This window comes from Schistocerca gregaria, chromosome 1 (assembly GCF_023897955.1).
Source record: "Schistocerca gregaria isolate iqSchGreg1 chromosome 1, iqSchGreg1.2, whole genome shotgun sequence".
Classification (NCBI taxonomy): domain Eukaryota; kingdom Metazoa; phylum Arthropoda; class Insecta; order Orthoptera; family Acrididae; genus Schistocerca; species Schistocerca gregaria.
Window position 1 is genome coordinate 985,095,916 of NC_064920.1, and position 21,485 is coordinate 985,117,400.

The window sequence follows — 21,485 nt, forward strand, 5'->3', positions numbered from 1 at the left end:
CACAACGGGAATTAGCACACCTTTAATGCGGAATTGAGTTGGAGCTAGACGCATGGGACATTCCATTACTGAAATCATTAGGGAATTCAGTACTGCGAGATCCATGGTGTGCCGAGAATAGCAAATTGCAGGCATTACCTCTCACCACAATCAACACAGTGGCCGATTGCCTTCTCTTAACGACTGAGTGCAGCAGCGTTTGCTTAGAGTTGCCAGTACAAACAGACAATCAACACTGCTTGAAATCACCGCGGAAATCAGTGTGGGACGTACGATTAAAGTATCAGTTCAGACAATGCGGCGAAATTTGGCGTTATGGCTATGGCAGCAGACAACCTACGCAACTGTTTAGAGCTGATGGTAGGGTTCAAGCTTGGGACAGACCTACGGAGCCATGGGTCCAAGATATCAACAAGACACTGTGCAACATAATGATGGCTCCATAATGGTGTGGGGTGCGTTGACGCGGGATGGAGTTGTTCTTGTGGTCCAACTGAACCGGTCACTGACTGAAGATGGTTATCTTCGGCTACTTGGAGACCATCTGCAGCCATTTGTGTGCTTCGTATTCCCAAGTAAGGATATCATGTCGCCAGGTGAAAGTTGTTGGTGACTGGATTGAGGTACATATTCGAGCGAATAATTTCGCTATACAGCGTGGTCCATTGATAGTGACCGGGCCAAGTATCTCACCAAATAAGCATCAAACGAAAAATCTACAAAGGACGAAACTAGTATAGCTTGAAGGGGGAAACCAGATGGCACTATGGATGGCCTGCTAGATGGAGCTTCCATAGGTCAAACGGATATCAACTGCGTTTTTTTAATAAGAACCCCCATTTTTTATCAACTGTTCGTGTAGTACGTAAAGAAATATGCATGTTTTAGTTGGACCACTTTTTTCGCTTTGTGATGGATGGCGTTGTAATAGTCACAAACGTATAAGTACGCGGTAATACGTAAAATTCCACCAGTGAGGACGGTATTTACTTCGTGATACATTACCAGCGTTTAAATGGACCGTTTGCCAATTGCGGAAATGGTCGATATCGGTCGATGTATGACTATTGTGATCAAAATGCCCAACGGGATTGTGCTATGTATGCTGCTCGGTATCCTGGACGACATCATCCAAGTGTCCGGACCGTTCGCCGGATAGTTACGTTATTTAAGGAAGCAGGAATTGTTAAGCCACATGTGAAACGTCAACCACGACCAGCAACAAATGATGATGACCACGTAGGTGTTCTAGCTGCTGTCACGCCTAATTCGCACATCAGTAGCAGACAAATTGCGCGACAATCGGGAATCTCAAAATCGGTGTTGAGAATGACACATCAACATCGATTGCACCCGTACCATTTTTCTATGCACCAGGAATTGCAAGGCGACGGCTTTGAACGTCGTGTACACTTCTCCCACTGGGCACAACAGAAATTACGGCACGATGACACATTTTTTGCACGCGTTCTATTTAGCGACAAAGCGTCATTCACCAACAGCAGTAACGTAAACCGGCATAATATGCACTATTGGGCAACGGAAAATCCACTATGGCTGCGACAAGTGGAACTTCAGTGACCTTGGCGTGTTAATGTACGCTGCGGCATTTGGGAGGAAGGATAACTGGCCCCCATTTTATCTATGGCAATCTAAATGGTTCAATGTATGCTGATTTCCTACGTAATGTTTTACCGATGTTACTACAAGATGTTTCACTGCATGACAGCTTGGCGATGTACTACCAACATGATCGATGTCCGGCACATAGCTCGCGAGCGGTTGCTGCGGTTGTTGCGGTTTTGAATAGCATATTCATGACAGGTGGATTGGTCGTCGAAGTACCACACAATGGCCCGCGCGTTCACCGGATCTGACGTCCCCTGATTTCTCTCTGTGGGGAAAGGCGAATGATATTTGCTACCCTGATCCACCGACAACGCCTGACAACATGTGTCAGCGCATTGTCAATGCATGTGCGAACATTACGGAATGCGAACTACTCGCTGTTGAGAGGAATGTCGTTACACGTATTGCCAAATGCATTGAAGTTGATGGACATCATTTTGAGCATTTACTGCATTATGTGGTATTTAAAGGCAATCACGCTGTAACAGCATGCGTTCACAGAAATGGTTCAGATGGCTCTGAGCACTGTGGGATTTAACTTCTGAGGTCATCAGTCCCCTAGAACTTAGAACTACTTAAACCTAACTAACCCAAGGACATCACACACATCCATGCCCATGGCAGGATTCGAACCTGCGACCGTAGCAGTCTCGCGGTTCCAGACTGTAGCGCTTAGAACCTCTCGGCCACATGGCCGGCGAACGAGCAACAATGGGGCTTAATTCTGCAGCTGCGAACCAGCTACCTTGTGCAACTAGATTACCACGCGGAAAATTAATCACGGAAGACTTGAGTGAGCTCTATAATAAGAAAGTCGTTGTACACACCCAAACATCGCAAAGCCCAAAATTAGTGCACCATGCCACAAAGTCGAGGCACGTGACCCCCTTAAAACCTACAGAGGAGGACGTTGCCGCCCAGCTCACTATTACCTGTGGCAACGCCTCCCTTCCCTGATCGCGACACCTCCACCAATCCCAGAAACGCTGGGTCACCCTGGCCGGCGTTCGAAGAAATAATAAGTCCACAAAGGTACATGTATCACATTGGAACAACCGAAATAAAGTGTTCAAATGTACCTATGTTCTGTATTTTAATTTAAAAAACGTACCTGTTACCAACTGTTTCTCTAAAGTTGTGATCCATATGTTTGTGACTATTACAGCGCCATCTGTCACAAAGCAAATAAAGTTGTCCAACTAAACCATACACGAATATGTAATAAAAAATAGGGGTTCTTATTTAAAGAAACGCAGTTGATATCCGTTTGACCTATGGCAGCGCCATGCAGCGGGCCAGCCATTGCGCCATCTGGTTTCCCCCTTCAAGCTAGACAAGTTTCGTTCTTTGTAGGTTTTCCGTTTGATGCTTATTTCGTGAAATATTTGACCTGCTCACGATCAATGGACCACCCAGTATATATCGCGTGATGCGAATCCCATCGAAGATTTATGGGACATAATGAAGCGGTCAGTTCGTGCACAAGATTCCGCATGGACAACACTTTTGCAATTATGGACGACTACACTGTCAGTATGGCTCAATATTTCTGCAGGAGACTTGCGACTTGTTGAATCCATTCCAGTGGTGTTGTAACACTAGACCGACTTGATTTAATGGCCAAACTCAGCGTCACGCTGAATTTGAAAGGCCTAGAGCGACTTTCGCACCGTGAGACAGAAATACATCCTAAGACGAACAAAAAGAAAAAAAAGTTATGCACCGCGAAGGAATTAGCAGAATGAGCCGAAATTCTGTAGATGTGATGCACATATGCAGAAAAACCAATGATGACTATTTCATAAAAATTGGATGATTTATTCAAAAGAGGAGCTTCACGAATTAAGCAAATCAATAATGCAGTGCTCCACATCTAGCCAATAAGCAGGCAGTTATCCGCTTTCGAATTGATTTATAAAGTTGTTGCATGTCCTCCTGAGGGATATAGTGCCAATTTCTGCCCAACTGGTGATTCACATCGTCAAAATCCAGAGCTGGTTGTAGTGCCCTGCCCATAATGCTCCAAATGTTCTCAATTGGAGATAGATCCGGCGATTTTAGTGGCCAAGTTAGGATCTGGTAAGCACGAAGATAAGTAGTATAAACTCTCGCCGCATGTGGGCGGGCATTATCCTGCTGAAAGGTAAGGTGAGGAAGACTTGCTATGGGAGACAAGAAAATGGAGCGTAGAGTATCGTTGAATTACCGCGGATGTCCCCCAAAGTGGTCTTGTTGTGAATAGAATTGGCGCCTCCAGACACTTCTTCGATGATCATCGTGGCTAAATTTGAGGCGAGAGTCACCACTAAAGACAGTTAGACTCCCGTCAGTGACATTCCAGAAGGAAACGACACCCTGGACAGCGGTGGAATACCGACCTGAATGTTGCCTACCACACCACTCGACAACTGGGAGTGATGGTCTAGGGTGCCATTTACTTTCATAGAAGGCCCCTTTGGTTGACATATCTACATCTACGTCTATATGGACACTCTGTAAAACACATTTAAGTGTCTGGCAAAGTGTTCATCGAACCACCTTCGCAGTTCTCTATTATTCCAATGTCGTATAGCGCGCGGAAACAACGAACACCTTCATCTTTTCGTACGAGCTCTGATTTCCCTATTTTATCGTTGTGATCGTTTCTCCCTTTGTAGGTCGGTGTCAACAAAATATTTTCACATTCTGAAAAAGAAGTCGATGATTGGAATGTCGTGCACCGCGCAGCTGAATTCTAAAAGAGGACAGACAAGAGTAGTGTAGGCAGTCTCCTTAGTAGATCTGTTATATTTTCTAAGTGTCCTGCCAATAAAACGCATCCCTTGGTTCGCCTTCCCCACAACATTTTCTATGTGTTCCATCCAATTTAAGTTGTTCTTAATTGTAATTCCTTGTATTTAGTTGAATTTACGGCCTTTATATTTGACTGATTTATCGTGTAACCGACGTTTAACGGATTCCTGTTAGCACTCATGTGGATGACCTCATACCTTTCGTTATTTAGGGCCAACTGCAAATTTTCTCACCATTCAGATACCTTTTCTAAATCGTTTTGCAGTTTGTTTTGATCTTCTGATGATTTTATTAGTCGAAAAACGACAGCGTCATCTGCAAACAACCGAAGACAGCTGCTCAGATTGTCTCCTACGTCGGTCATCAGAAGGAGACTAGCACTGGTAAATAGGCCATTCTTGGGCCGCGCGGAGCGGCCGCGTGGTTTGAGGCGCCATGTCACAGATTGCGCGGGTCCCCCTGTCGGAGGTTCGAGTCCTCCCACGGGCATGGGTGTGTGTGTGTGTTGCCCTTAGCGTAATTTAAAGTAGTGTGTAAGTCTATGGACCGATGACCTCAGCAGTTTCGTCCCTTAGGAATTCACACACATTTGAACAGTTGGCATATCTGGTCAAGAGAAGTCTGCTAGTATCATAGGCCTTAATTTGACTAAGAAACTTCTAAGAATGTACGACTGGAGCTCAGCATTGTATGGTAGTGAAACATGGACTGTGGGAAAACCGGAACAGAAGAGAATCGAAAAATTTGAGATGTGGTGCTAGAGAAAATTAGGTGGACTGATATGGTAAGGAATGAGAAGGTTCTGCGCAGAATCGGAGGGGAAAGAGATATGTGGAAACCACTGACAAGGAGAAGGGCCAGGAAGAAGGAAATCTGTTGCGACATCTGGGAATAACTTTCATGATACTACAGGGCTAAAACTGTACAGGAGACAGATAGTGGGATACATTCAGCTATTAATTTAACATTTTAAAGAACATAATTCTTATATAGGAAAACAGCGATCTGTAATTATTCTAAATAAACTGGAAGCAGTCTTGATCGTTTAACTTTTTCAACGGTGACCGGTTTCGATCTTTTTGTCAGATCATCTTCGGACCACGAATGTCTGCCGGAGGGGGTGGCGCGTGTGGATTCCTCTTGTTTGTGGCTGTACACCACCAACCACAAACAAGAGGATTGCCCAAGCGCCGCCGCCTCCGGCAGACATTCGTGGTCCGAAGATGATCTGACAAAAAGATCGAAACCGGTCACCATTGAAAAAGTTAAACGATCAAGACTACTTTCAGTTTATTTACAGCAAATAATTCAGACGGTTAGCTCAAAAAAAATAAAAAAAATAGAGATGTGGGCCGCGCATTTATACGATGCATTGGCGATGAATTTTAGTTCCAACTGAAGAAATAAAACGTAAACTGCTATTGTCTTACTGCTACGTTCAATAACTTTTCAGCATACACTTCTGATTAAAAAAGGATTCAAGCATCTGTACAATCGAAACTTGCTCTGAGAAAAGTTTTAACGAGTAAATAAGATCTGTATATTTCTCATCTTTATTTTGTGCTTATCTCAAGTTTAAAAGAACTTCAAACAATAGGTGGAGACTCAAGAAATTTTGAAACTGCCTCATTTGCAGAATGCACTTGAATTAGCTAATCTAACTGAAACGTCATTCAAAATACATGGTTGGCAAATGGAACTGCGGGTTTCTAAGAATTTAATGTTGGCCCTGAAGGTAAAGGACAACCGAGTTTTTCCAATATAAAATTGTAACTTTTCTGCGAAAAGTAATCGATTTGCAAATGTCCTTGACTCATCGAACCCGTTTTGAGTCCTGTAAGAAACTATTGACATGACTGAGTGAAAATAAAAGGGACAGTAAAATGAAAATTGTACACGCAACACTACTGGACCATTGAATTCAAAAGTGATGGCCACACGAGTTTAAGACACTTACGTCACCAGGAGACGAGACGAACAATTCTTGAAACTTCCTGGCAGATTAAAACTGTGTGCCGGACCGAGACTAGAACTCGGTAGGAGACGAAATACTGGCAGAAGTAAAGCTGTGAGGACGGGGCGTGAGTCGTGCTTGGGTAACTCAGTTGGTAGAGCACTTGCCCGCGAAAGGCAAGCGGTCCCGAGTTCGAGTCTCGGTCCGTCAAACAGTTTTAATCTGCCATGAAGTTTCATATCAGCGCACACTCCGCTGCAGAGTGAAAATCTCATTCTCGAACAATTCTTGTTTCGTAGAACGCGGGCGCCCTCTGACGGAGCCACAGCCGCACTCATTCTTGCACTTCCTCTTCCGACTGGTAGCGTCGTCCACCTATGTCTTTCTTCAGATCACCATCGATATGAAAATTACACGATGAAAGATCCGAGCTGTACAGAGGATGTGTTTCCCAACTAAACTGCTGAAACGTACCATTCGTCCGAATGGCAGTGTGGGGGTGGGCGTTGCCGTGTAGCAGGATGAAGGATGATAGCGTCCGACAATATTCCTGGACATTCCGACTTTAAGGAGCCTCGCAATTCCTGTAAAATCACTTCATAACGCTACGCTACGCTAGGAACATGGCGAGAAATCTACCCTCGCAATCGAAGAAGAAGGTCATCACTACTTACCGGAACTTGCGTGAGCAGCCTTGGATGTTTTCACTGCTTTGCCGTTAGCACTTGGGCTGTGGATATGCTGTCGGACGGCATGTGAATTTGACGTCTCTGGCGACCTGCAGAGAGATATGAGTGGACGTCGGTTTCACCAGGACGGGGAAGTGCAAGAGCGCGTGCGATTGTGGATCCATCAACAGCCGATCGCCTTCTACGAAGCAAGAATTGATCGTCTCGTCTTCCAGTGGGATAAATGTCTTTAAGCGTGTGGTATTCACGTTTGAATGGAATCATTCTATTGTAACGTTGTGGCGGATGTTCGGCTTTCATTTGACTGCCCCTAATATTTTGCGCAGTATTCGATAAATTTCACGCAAATCCATTTTCTTTTTCTCTCTTTGACATCAAATGTCGTTTCGTTGATGACAACTGGCTTCAAAGACCTTTGCTATGTGTTTGGAATTTAATGCACATATTTCTTCAGGAGAGCATTTCTCCTTTCGATTATACACTCCTGGAAATGGAAAAAAGAACACATTGACACCGGTGTGTCAGACCCACCATACTTGCTCCGGACACTGCAAGAACGGCTGTACAAGCAATGATCATACGCACGGCACAGCGGACACACCAGGAACCGCGGTGTTGGCCGTCGAATGGCGCTAGCTGCGCAGCATTTGTGCACCGCCGCCGTCGGTGTCAGCCAGTTTGCCGTGGCATACGGAGCTCCATCGCAGTCTTTAACACTGGTAGCATGCCGCGACAGCGTGGACGTGAACCGTATGTGCAGTTGAGGGACTTTGAGCGAAGGCGTATAGTGGGCATGCGGGAGGCCGGGTGGACGTACCGCCGAATTGCTCAACACTTGGGGCGTGAGGTCTCCACAGTACATCGATGTTGTCGCCAGTGGTCAGCGGAAGGTACACGTGCCCGTCGACCTTGGACCGGACCGCAGCGACGCACGGATGCACGCCAAGACCGTAGGATCCTACGCAGTGCCGTAGGGGACCGCACCGCCACTTCCCAGCAAATTAGGGACACTGTTGCTCCTGGGGTATCGGCGAGGACCATTCGCAACCGTCTCCATGAAGCTGGGCTACGGTCCCGCACACCGTTAGGCCGTCTTCTGCTCACGCCCCAACATCGTGCAGCCCGCCTCCAGTGGTGTCGCGACAGGCGTGAATGGAATGACGAATGGAGACGTGTCGTCTTCAGCGATGAGAGTCGCTTCTGCCTTAGTGCCAGTGATGGTCGTATGCGTGTTTGGCGCCGTGCAGGTGAGCGCCACAATCAGGACTGCATACGACCGAGGCACACAGGACCAACACCCGGCATCATGGTGTGGGGAGCGATCTCCTAAAGTGGCCTACACCTCTGGTGATCGTCGAGGGGACACTGAATAGTGCACGGTACATCCAAACCGTCATCGAACCCATCGTTCTACCATTCCTAGACCGGCAAGGGAACTTGCTGTTCCAACAGGACAATGCACGTCCGCATGTATCCCGTGCCACCCAACGTGCTCTAGAAGGTGTAAGTCAACTACCCTGGCCAGCAAGATCTCCGGATCTGTCCCCCATTGAGCATGTTTGGGACTGGATGAAGCGTCGTCTCACGCGGTCTGCACGTCCAGCACGAACACTGGTCCAACTGAGGCGCCAGGTGGAAATGGCATGGCAAGCCGTTCCACAGGACTACATGCAGCATCTCTACGATCGTCTCCATGGGAGAATAGCAGCCTGCATTGCTGCGAAAGGTGGATATACACTGTACTAGTGCCGACATTGTGCATGCTCTGTTGCCTGTGTCTATGTGCCTGTGGTTCTGTCAGTGTGATCATGTGATGTATCTGACCCCAGGAATGTGTCAATAAAGTTTCCCCTTCCTGGGACAATGAATTCACGATGTTCTTATTTCAATTTCTAGGAGTGTAAATGACACCTTTAAATGTACGATCATGAGCACTATTTTTCCGTGCTGAAAATTTTTCTGGAGTCTCTAGTCTTCTTCTATGGACCTCGTATATGTTGCACGTGGTGTTACTACTAGAATACAAATTACACGATGGAATTTCATCACTCTTAAGCACTCGTTACCACAGTAAATTTAGCATTTCCGAAAGCCAGTCTCTAGCACCATCAGTATCTTTGAAACGACTAGAGCATTTTCTAGAATTTATTCGTAGAGTCTTTCCTACAGTATTTTGACAGCCAAACATTTTACGAACTTCAGTCACTAAGAAAAGCATGAACGACTACTTGAGTTCCTTCATTGTTGTGATTGTGAGATGTACAATCAAGTACAGCACAACCTAGTACTGCTCGCGCACACTCAAAACACTATCACTTGCAAATCACCCACCACACAAAACTAGCTAAGCGAAAATGCCAACAGTCGCGAAATCACACAACCTCATATGTGACGTCATGCGCACAACAGCAGAAAAGTGCCAGAATGAGATTTTCACTCTGCAGCGGAGTGTGCGCTATATGAAACTCCCTGGCAGATTAAAACTGTGTGCCTGACCGAGACTCGAACTCGGGACCTTTGCCTTTCGCGGGCAAGTGCTCTACCAACTGAGCTACCGAAGCACGACTCACGCCCGGTACTCACAGCTTTACTTCTGCCAGTACCTCGTCTCCTACCTTCCAAACTTTACAGAAGCTCTCCTGCGAGACATGCAGAACTAGCACTCCTGAAAGAATATTGCGGAGACATTGCTTAGCCACAGCCTGGGGGATGTTTCCAGAATGAGATTTTCACTCTGCAGCGGAGTGTGCGCTGATATGAAACTTCCTGGCAGATTAAAACTGTGTGCCCGACCGAGACTCGAACTCGGGACCTTTGCCTTTCGCGGGCAAGTGCTCTACCAACTGAGCTACCGAAGCACGACTCACGCCCGGTACTCACAGCTTTACTTCTGCCAGTACCTCGTCTCCTACCTTCCAAACTTTACAGAAGCTCTCCTGCGAGACATGCAGAACTAGCACTCCTGAAAGAATATTGCGGAGACATGGCTTAGCCACAGCCTGGGGGATGTTTCCAGAATGAGATTTTCACTCTGCAGCGGAGTGTGCGCTGATATGAAACTTCCTGGCAGATTAAAACTGTGTGCCCGGCCGACACTCGAACTCGGGACCTTTGCCTTTCGCGGGCAAGTGCTCTACCAACTGAGCTACCGAAGCACGACTCACGCCCGGTACTCACAGCTTTACTTCTGCCAGTACCTCGTCTCCTACCTTCCAAACTTTACAGAAGCTCTCCTGCGAGACATGCAGAACTAGCACTCCTGAAAGAAAGGATATTGCGGAGACATGGCTTAGCCACAGCCTGGGGGATGTTTCCAGAATGAGATTTTCACTCTGCAGCGGAGTGTGCGCTGATATGAAACTTCCTGGCAGATTAAAACTGTGTGCTCGACCGAGACTCGAACTCGGGACCTTTGCCTTTCGCGGGCAAGTGCTCTACCAACTGAGCTACCGAAGCACGACTCACGCCCGGTACTCACAGCTTTACTTCTGCCAGTACCTCGTCTCCTACCTTCCAAACCTTACAGAAGCTCTGTAAAGTTTGGAAGGTAGGAGACGAGGTACTGGCAGAAGTAAAGCTGTGAGTACCGGGCGTGAGTCGTGCTTCGGTAGCTCAGTTGGTAGAGCATTTGCCCGCGAAAGGCAAAGGTCCCGAGTTCGAGTCTCGGTCGGGCACACAGTTTTAATCTGCCAGGAAGTTTCATATCAGCGCACACTCCGCTGCAGAGTGAAAATCTCATTCTGGAAACATCCCCCAGGCTGTGGCTAAGCCATGTCTCCGCAATATCCTTTCTTTCAGGAGTGCTAGTTCTGCATGTCTCGCAGGAGAGCTTCTGTAAAGTTTGGAAGGTAGGAGACGAGGTACTGGCAGAAGTAAAGCTGTGAGTACCGGGCGTGAGTCGTGCTTCGGTAGCTCAGTTGGTAGAGCACTTGCCCACGAAAGGCAAAGGTCCCGAGTTCGAGTCTCGGTCGGGCACACAGTTTTAATCTGCCAGGAAGTTTCAGCAGAAAAGTGTTTGCTTTTGTGCACTTTATACAGCGCCCTGTGATACAGAGGGCATACGACGATTGTGTTCACAAGCGCGGTCCCGAGATTTCTCACTTCTCACTCTGGTCATGGCTTTCCGAGAGACTGGCACGCCACTTGTCATTACGATTGACGCACTCATAGATGAAGTAGTGTGGCGTACCTTTACCCACCAACCATTTTCAGTACGAGTAGATGCCAAGTGGGGCTACAGTCGTTGTCGCTACCAAAGGTTTTAGGTCTGTGTATCGCAATTCGCACCCTGTACGCCAACCTCCAGATCTAGGGCGACAAAAATCATGGGATACCTCCTAGTATCTTGTAGGACCTCCTTTTGCTCGTCGTAGTGCACCAGATACAAGTTTTATGGTGTCAACCAGGCGTCGGAAGTCTCCTTCAGAAATACTGAACCATGCTGACTCCATCGCCGTCCATAATGGCCGGTGCAGGATTTTGTGCACGAATTGAACACTCTTTTACGTCCGATAAATGTTTGATAGGATTCGGCGATATGGATGGCGAAATAATTCGCCCGAATTGTCCAGAATTTTCAACCCAATTTGACCCGTAACATGGCTTCTTGTTATCCATAAAAATTCCAACGATGTTTGGGAACATGAAGTCGGTGAAAAGCTGCCGAACATCACCATTTCCAGTCAATGATCGGTTCAGTTGGATCAGAGGACCCAGCCTATTCCACGTAAACACAGCCCCATCATTATGGAACAACCACATGCTTGCACAGTGCTTTTGCTGACTATTTCGGCCCATAGAATGATGGCGTCTGCTGTACACTGGTCCAGAGTCCAACCGATATGGTCACGATCCCAGGAGAGGCACTGCAGGCGATGTCGTGCTGTTAGCAAAGCCACTCGCGTTGGTCGTCTGCTGACACAGCCCATTAACTCCAAATGTCACCGCACTGTCCTAACGGACACGGTCGTCGCGTGTCCGACATTGATTTCTGGTGTTATTTCACGCCGTGTTGCTTGTCTGTTAGCACTACTTAAACGTTCGTTATCTGTAATGGCCGCTATCGACAGGGGATCTCAAGTTGATTCCGTATTTCTAGATTTCCGCAAAGCTTTTGACACCGTTCCTCACAAGCGACTTCTAATCAAGCTGCGGAGCTATGGGGTATCGTCTCAGTTGTGCGACTGGATTCGTAATTTCCTGTCAGGAAGGTCGCAGTTCGTAGTAATAGACGGCAAATCATCGAGTAAAACTGAAGTGATATCAGGTGTTCCCCAGGGAAGCGTCCTGGGACCTCTACTGTTCCTGATCTATATAAATGACCTGGGTGACAATCTGAGCAGTTCTCTTAGATTGTTCGCAGATGATGCTGTAATTTACCCTCTAGTAAGGTCATCCGAAGACCAGTATCAGCTGCAAAGCGATTTAGAAAAGATTGCTGTATGGTGTGTGAGTTGGCAGTTGACGCTAAATAACGAAAAGTGTGAGATGATCCACATGAGTTCCAAAAGAAATCCGTTGGAATTCGATTACACGATAAATAGTACAATTCTCAAGGCTGTCAATTCAACTAAGTACCTGGGTGTTAAAATTACGAACAACTTCAGTTGGAAGCACCACATAGATAATATTGTCGGGAAGGCGAGCCAAAGGTTGCGTTTCATTGGCAGGACACTTAGAAGATGCAACAAGTCCACTAAAGAGACAGCTTACGCTGCACTCGTTCGTCCTCTGTTAGAATATTGCTGCGCGGTGTGGGATCCTTACCAGGTGGGATTGACGGAGGATATCGAAAGGGTGCAAAAAAGGGCAGCTCGTTTTGTATTATCGCGTTATAGGGGAGAGAGTGTGGCAGATATGATACACGAGTTGGGATGGAAGTCATTACAGCATAGACGTTTTTCGTCGCGGCGAGACCTTTTTACGAAATTTCAGTCACCAACTTTCTCTTCCGAATGCGAAAATATTTTGTTGAGCCCAACCTACATAGGTAGGAATGATCATCAAAATAAAATAAGAGAAATCAGAGCTCGAACAGAAAGGTATAGGTGTTCGTTTTTCCCGCTCGCTGTTCGGGAGTGGAATAGTAGAGAGATAGTATGATTGTGGTTCGATGAACCCTCTGCCAAGCACTTAAATGTGAATTGCAGAGTAGTCATGTAGATGTAGATCTGTGGTGAGAGGTAAAGTCTGAAATTCGGTATTCCCTGTACACTCTTGACACTGTGTATCTCGGAATATTTAATGTCCGAAATGGAATATCACATGCATCTAGCTTCAACTACAGTCCGATGTTCGAAGTCTCTCAGTTCCAGTCTTGCTGCCATAATCACAGGGCTCACCTGAGTACAAATGACAGTCGGCCAGTCAACTGCCTTTCTGTACCGTGTGTACGCGTCCCTAGCGCCATCTGTATATGTGCGTATAGCTATCCCATGACTTCTGTCACCTCACTGTATATGTACAGCAAGCAACGTTTCGTTACTTGCTATCGTCACTGTCCTCTCAGTTTTAATGTACAAGATGTGGATTTCATGTATAAATGAAGAATAATTCTATCTATATTAGTGAGCCACCAAAATAGAGTACAAAGCGACTTAATTTATCTCTAGCTAGTGGCAGACCAACGGTCAATGAATTCTCGAATTAACATCATTGTAATAAACAAGTTTTATTTGATAGGACTTAGCTAATCCTATACAAGATACGAGGATGCACAGCATTAGTCTTAAGTTTTTAACCTGCTTACTGCAGATCTTCAATGCTACGTACATGAATAAATGGATATAGTGAGAATCAGGCATCAAAATACAAATTAAAACCCGATCACAAATACCTCAACTTGTAAAACATAAATTTACGTACCAATTATATTCAAGTCATGATGACCCAACGTAGATAAAATCACACATGGCATCACATTGTGATAGGAGATAACAAACAGTTAAACTGAGCTTGCTGCTTACATTTGCATGCAGCTAACCTCGGTATGTTGCGTCAGTAATAACTAGTGACCTCTTTGTTAGTGTCATTTGTATACCATGTTTAAAAATATATTAAAAGAATATACTAAAATAGCTTCACACAAAATTACAATGACATCCCTAAATAGTAAAACACACTCAGTAATTATGTTAAAAAAGAATCCACACATAGGTGGCACAAATTGAAAAATAATAACATTTGTTTTTGTATAAAACCTAGATCAATAGTAATAGTAAGAGACATGTTATACATTTGGATACATATCGTAAACAGAGTGCTTGATTATCTATTCCAACCTGGCTTACATTACCAAAAGTAGCTTGTACGGTTGTCAAGTATAATCAGTTTTACGATTCCAAGGAAGCACAACGTACAAACTATCTTATTTAAACTTATCACAGTGTAGTACGGGAACATATGTAACTTGTCTTGGTGTTAATAATAACAAAGATGAATCCTCTCTCAGTGGCTGCCAGAGTAAACATACGATTGCGTATGGGATTCCAGACATCTTGTCTAACTCCAGACTTGTGCATTTAAAATCAAGTATGTCCGCCTTACTGCATCCTTCCTTTTTCAGTCGTCCATCCTATGACATTGTTAAAAATACAAATTCCCGAGCTTACACCCCACTGCAGGAGTCCCCCAGGGTTCCTCTTTCTCTCCTCTCCTTCACCTCTTATACACTGCTGTTATGCCCAAACCACCTCCTCCTGTCCACTTCCTTCAGTACGCTGATGATGCCACTCTCCTAGCCCTCTGCCCTACGCTCAAGATAAACCAATGATCCTTCCAAATCCGTCTCAATCAGTTTACCTCATGGTACCTAAAGATTAACCTCTCCGAAACCAGGCAACAATTATAGGACGCACTAACCGCACATACCGTCTCCAAGACTTCTGCTTCACCATTTACAGCCTCCTGTCCAGCTAACACTATACCTTGGAATAAGCTTCGACCGGTGAATAACGTGTACACTTCTCCTACTAACCATCAACAGGAAGCCCACAATACACTAAAACTACTAAGACTACTACCTGACCGATCATGGAGATTACATCTTCCACTATCCATCACACAAAAAAATGCTTGATCTGCCACACCCAAGTTCTGTAAGTCCCTCCAGATCCTCGAACGCCATGCTTTCAGCCTCACTTACCGCATCTGCTTACCTTCCTTCACATAGTTCCTTTACCAACTCGTCGAATTTCTACTTCACCTCCAAATAACCTACACCACTTCGCAAACTCGACTCGAAAATTTACATCTACATTTGCGTCTACGCTGCTTACTCTCCACTTCACAGTTCGTGATGCCAGTTGAGGAGTTTCTTGAATGATACGTAGCGGCTCCGCGGTCTGGAAAGCGTGCAAAAACGGCCGCGAGAGCGGTGTGCTGCCCATTCGTCCCTCTATATCGCACACACATGAATTCACAGGAAAATGACATGCCGGCCGGTCGAAATCTCTTGAGCCTTCACGTCCTCGACGAAGAGCTTGTATTTTGGATATTTAATACTTTGTGCGGGACTAAAACTCAATTTCTGATCGTTAGTTGTCGTGGACAGCGCTCTTGCCAACTGATTCTCCTTAAGACGCGTGCCGGCCGCGGTGGTCTCGCGGTTCTAGGCGCGCAGTCCGGAACCGTGCGACTGCTACGGTCGCAGGTTCGAATCCTGCCTCGGGCATGGATGTGTGTGATGTCCTTAGGTTAGTTAGGTTTAAGTAGTTCTAAGATCTAGGGAACTGATGACCACAGCAGTTGAGTCCCATAGTGCTCAGAGCCATTTGAACCATTTTTGAACCTTAACACGCGTCACATTCAAAGTGAATGTGTCCGCCAGCTTACCATTTGTTTACAGACGACTAGTTAATGCCCTATAGGGGATCATCGTGTTTCATCGAAGACAAGAAGCGTAAAACGAAGGTGTTGTAGCTAACAGAGTACGGTCTTCACTAGAAAACTTCACTTATTACATTGATTAATGGACTGCCACTAAGTTTTAATCAATGAAGTTTTAATCGATGATATTTCATGTTGGCTGTTTGTCATCAAGTCCAGTTATCAGTTCCAAAATGAATCGACATTTACCAACAAACAGTACTGGTTAGTCTTATATCGACATGTATTGTTTCTAATTTCTAGGAGGTAACAATTTTCAGTCAACTGTATCGTAAGTTATGGCGAAGAACTGCATTATTTCGCTACATCGCTCTACACTAAATGTCATAGTTAAGTAGCAAGAGGCAGTTACAAATTTATCGATGAGGAAACGCATCTTTAACAGTCGTTTCTTTTCTTTGTGCAAGGTTGATAGAGTTCTGTTGCCTGAAGCATTAGGGGATGAATATTAGAATCGCAGCTGCTAATCATGTCACATTTAATCGCACACTGACGCAATTTAGCAAACCTTGATAAATTACTTTTCCACGAATAACAATATTTAGTTTTTCAGAGGGAAATTTTTCACCACTGACGCTACAATTCATTTTAGCCTTTTCTTCTCTTTCAGGCTGGCGGAGTGTGACTGCTAGCCGAACTGGAGCAGCAGTTCAATACGTTTTCATGTTTACAGGAAAACTTCGCTCTCGAACTGCCCTACGTCAGCTCAGCGTGGAGAACTTTCAGTAACAGCTATGTAACCGGGCGCGATGTTCCTTTTGTCTTGCAAATACTCTCATCAATATTCCGACGGATGTGGGCTTCTCTCATCTGCCACAGAATCAGCAAGCACACTAGCTACTGCGGAGTAACCGAGTCCTTGGCTGTGGTGTCATTGTTGACAATTGGGTGACTAGCTGTCAGATGTCCTATCACTACTATTCAAAACAGTCAATCTTAACAATAGTTCTGTGCTTTTCAGTATACTAAGAATATTGCAGTGCTGAGACATTACAAACGAAGAAATCACTGCTGATAAATTCAATGTTGTGTAGTTTCGAAAGCATCCTTCTACTATCGCACTCTCATATATGTTCAAATTATTTCTCTTCAGCTTGTGTCAAATTATTATTATGATTCTAGGTCAACGACACCAACAGGCTTCCGTTTTAAGAAAAACAGAGTTTTCTTACGCCGTTTCTGATAACAGTGTTATTATTATTATTATTATTATTATTATTATTATTGTTGTTCATGATGATGGAGTCTGATGATGTAATGACGCGTAGCTTTTGCACCAACGTCTCATAATCGTAGCTCGTGAATGGACAAATGAATCATCACTTTTCGATGTTTTCTGGTCTGCTTACTAAACTATAAAAATAAACCTAGTGCTTCGGAGTAATGTAAAAACCCCATATTCAAATTAAACCAAAAATTAATTTTAGAAATTTCTGTAGCACTTTAGTGACATCATATATTAAGGGCCCGCCTCGGCTTATCGGAGCAGATAAACGACGCAAATGCAATTTAGCTTTGAAGCCAGTGAAAGAAAAACTTTACGGACGTAAGTACTGTTTGTTGGTGAATTGATGCAAACAGAAATATTATCTTCACTTTCTACATGAAATCTTTCAAATAATAAAATAATAAAAATAATGAAGTGAAAAACACACAGACTTCGTTATGTAATCAATACCGACGCCAAGAAATAAAGATTTCTACTTAACAATGCACAGAACACGTACACTCACCTGTTATATGCTTCAGAAATATGTAAAAAACGTTACTTATTGTAATTTCGATTGAAAATAGTGCCGCTACTTGAGAAAAAATGATGCTGTTAGTTTAGAGGTATTTCACACCTGATCTAACAGTTTCGTTGCTGAACACCAATAGTATTTTTTTAAGTATATTTGTGATAAATTTGCATCCAGTGTATAATGCTTCCGTTTTCGATACTTGAATATGGCCTAAGGCCGAAATTGTACAGTAATTCGTGGAATAAGTCGAATATCAGCTGAACTCACCACGAAATCATTTACTAAACAATTATTGTAGTTAAAATATAAAATTAGGCTTACAGCTGAGGTCATCAGTCCCCTAGAACTTAGAACTACTTAAACCTAACTAACGTAAGGACACCACACACATCTATGCCCGAGCCTGGATTCGAACCTGCGACCGTAGCCGTCGCGCTATTCTGGACTGAGGCGCCTAGAACCGCTCGGCCAAACAGGTCGGCCGACTGAAGAGGAATTACCGGATTTCTTGGATGGAGTGGACAGCCTAATGAGTACAGAATATGGATTTTTGAGTTAAGGAATGGTTCTACGTTGCAAGCAAAGTAACGCATGAGTATATATAGAGGACACTAGCAAAGGCCAAGAGGTCATTCAGGACCGAAAGAAATTACTAGTATTAGAGACAGGCTTTAATCTGAGGTTGAAATTTCTGAGAATGAACTTGTGGGTGAAAAGCGTCGCATGAAAGTGAATCGTCGACTCTGCGAAATCGGAAAAGAAAAGAAGCGTTGCAGATGCAGTCCTGTAGAAGGATGTTGAAAATTAGGTGAACTGAGAGGATAAAGAAGAGGAGGTTCTCCACAGAATCTGCGAAGAAAGCATGTTCCAATGAACAATTTGAGATAGGGAACCTAGGATTGGAGAAGCCAGCTTAAGGAGGTACGGAAGTAAACTTGTCTATCACTTTGTCTAGCATTATTGTCTTCCAGCTTATTTACAACTAACTTGAGTACAAGTTTACACCTATCGTGCCGTTTATTTACATGTACACTTTTCATTTCCTGAAAGAAAACGATGGGGACGAGACTGATTATCAGGAAGTCATGATGTAGGTTTTGTTTACTTTATTTGTCCTTAAGGTGGTTCTGCTGTGTCGTATTCCCACGACACAATGTATTGTGAATCAATGACAGGCCCTTTCATTACTCAGTGGTATTCAGAGACGTGCATTACAATAATATGGAGAAATACCGGTACAGTATTTCCTGGTCACCGGATTGGAAGGGACGTCCTCTTCCACGGCCTGCGAGGCCACCCGACCTGAATCACCTTGAATATTTCCTTTGCGAATATCTCAGCTCATTTCATATGAGACCCTAGTGGACACGGAGATGGAATTAGCTGTCACAATTGTAGCTGCCTCCAATGTGATTCGAAACACACCAGGGATATCAGTTAGGGTGCGTCACAACCTTGTTCGCCGATGTAATGCTTGCATTGGGGTTTATAGGCATCAGTTGCAGCACATTTTGTAAGATACAGAACATATATTATGTTTATTGCGTTAATGATGATATTTGCAGTTAACTAATGTAAATAAAAAATTACACAGGAAGTCATGAATCTAGTATTTTCTTATTCCTTCGCTGTTCATTTCATAGATTGCATTAACTAGATAATGTTCGTCATGCACTGTTACGGAATCCTTATCATTCGGTTCTTGCAACCGAGTGCCGAAGGGTAAGAGGAGCCCCCTGGCGGTCACGTTCCTCGAAACACTTCTCGCCTATGCGTAATTCTGGCGTTATTGACAAAAGAGGTCGCTGATTAGGTGCAGCACTATGTTTTCTTTCATTGTGGCTTCTTTAGCGGTTTGTTTTATGGTTTTTAACATTATCAAAAGTGTTTATTATTTATGTCATTGTGTAGAATATTGGCACTACAGCGTATGGCAACTACTGTCTCTTTACTCTTCCTCTTTTTAACAATCTGAGTTTCGTTTTGTTCTATTTCATCGCTTGTTACTACTGTAATACCTTTTGTACGTTATAAGCTCATTACAGATTTAAATTATTGTATCCACCATTATTTTACTCTGTTCAATTAATTATTGAAAACTAGTATGTACTGACATTAGCGACATCTGGTGACCTTATAATACAGACATCTTGAGGCCACTGTACGGCAGCGTGTTTTGAACAGTAGTGCTACTGACAATATGATGTTATTTATATATATTTGACGATGCTGGTGCTGATTTTGCTTTTAACATTTGACGATGTCATTGCGGCTGATGTATATTAGGACTTTCTTTTTATAAACAGGTGTGCCTGTTAATATTTCAAGCGCACAAATGTATATAATTGTCAGTAGTACTTTTCATTATGGTCTATTTATTGTTTTGAAGCTGTAGACAATCTGCGAGTGTATTTATGTTATTTCCCATTTTTGCTGCAATTCTGATGATGGTTATTATAGACCGAGACTGGTAATGTGTTATCAAAAGGTTTGTAACCATAGACGTAAATTAAAGGGAACTTATTGTATATACGGGTCACTATTTTATTAGCGTCGATGTCGCAGCTTGTGCCCCAGATTCAGTGGTCCTTCATGATGACACACGTCCCAATATCTCAAATGTCGTAGCCCAGAAATTAAGACAACTGAAGTAGGAGAGACTCGAGCACTTGTCTCATAGTGTTGACCTCTCCTCTCCCTAATATTACCCCCTTAAAAAAGTCCTTAAAGGGTCGACGATTCCTGTCGGAGGAGGAGGACAGCAAGCGGTTACGGACCTCTCCAGGCAGCAGGACACAATGTTTCACCACATGCATTTCATTACTGCGGGTGTCGGTGGGATAACTGTCTCAATGATCGCGACCAAATTAGAAACCGATTCTGGAATGTACGGTCGTCGTTGTTGTTGTTGTTGTCTTCAGTCCTGAGACTGTTTTGATGCAGCTCTCCATGCTACTCTTTCCTGTGCAAGCTGCTTCATCTCCCAGTACCTACTGCAACCTACAATAATTCTGAATCTGCTTAGTGTAGTCATCTCTTAGTACCCCTCTACGATTTTTACCCTCTACGCTGCCCTCCAATACTAAATTGGTGATCCCTTGATGCCTCAGAACATGTCCTACCAACCAATCCCTTCTTCTGGTCAAGTTGTGCCACAAACGTCTCTTCTCCCCAATCCTATTCAATACTTCCTCATTAGTTATGTCATCTACCCATCTAATTTTCAGCATTCTTCTGTAGCACCACATTTCGAAAGCTTCTATTCTCTTCTTGTCCAAACTATTTATCGTCCATGTTTCACTTCCATACATGGCTACACTCCATACAAATACTTTCAGAAATGTCTTCCTGACACTCAAATCTATACTCGATGTTAACAAATTTCTCTTCTTCAGAAACGCTTTCCTTGCCATTGCCAGTCTGCATTTTATGTCCTCTTTACTTCGACCATCATCAGTTATTTTGCTCCCTAAATAACAAAACTCCTTTACTACTTTAAGTGTCTCATTTCCTAATCTAATTCCCTCAGCATCACCAGACTTAATTCGACTACATTCCATTATCCTCGTTTTGCTCTTGTTGATGTTCATCTTATATCCTCCTTTCAAGACACTATCCATTCCGTTCAACTGCTCGTCCAAGTCCTTTGCTGTCTCTGACAGAATTACAATGTCATCGGCGACCCTCATAGTTTTTATTTCTTCTCCATGGATTTTAATACCTACTCCGAATTTTGCTTTTGTTTCCTTTACTCCTTGCTCCATATACAAATTGAATAACATCGGGGAGACA

At 44.1% G+C, this 21,485-nt stretch overlaps 1 protein-coding gene and 2 non-coding genes across 3 annotated transcripts in view; 1 reads left to right on the plus strand and 2 right to left on the minus strand.

Annotated features, from left to right (window-relative positions):
* The window catches only part of LOC126311686 (parathyroid hormone/parathyroid hormone-related peptide receptor-like), a gene marked incomplete at its 3' end in the record, with an annotated part of 548,841 nt that overhangs the window by 356,199 nt on the left and 171,157 nt on the right, over positions 1-21,485 (minus strand). The gene's annotated exons all lie outside the window — the stretch shown is intronic.
* Positions 10,448-10,522, minus strand: Trnas-cga (transfer RNA serine (anticodon CGA)). Its single transcript has one exon. It is a non-coding gene; the product is annotated as a tRNA-Ser (tRNA).
* On the plus strand, positions 10,666-10,740 carry Trnas-cga (transfer RNA serine (anticodon CGA)). Its single transcript has one exon. It is a non-coding gene; the product is annotated as a tRNA-Ser (tRNA).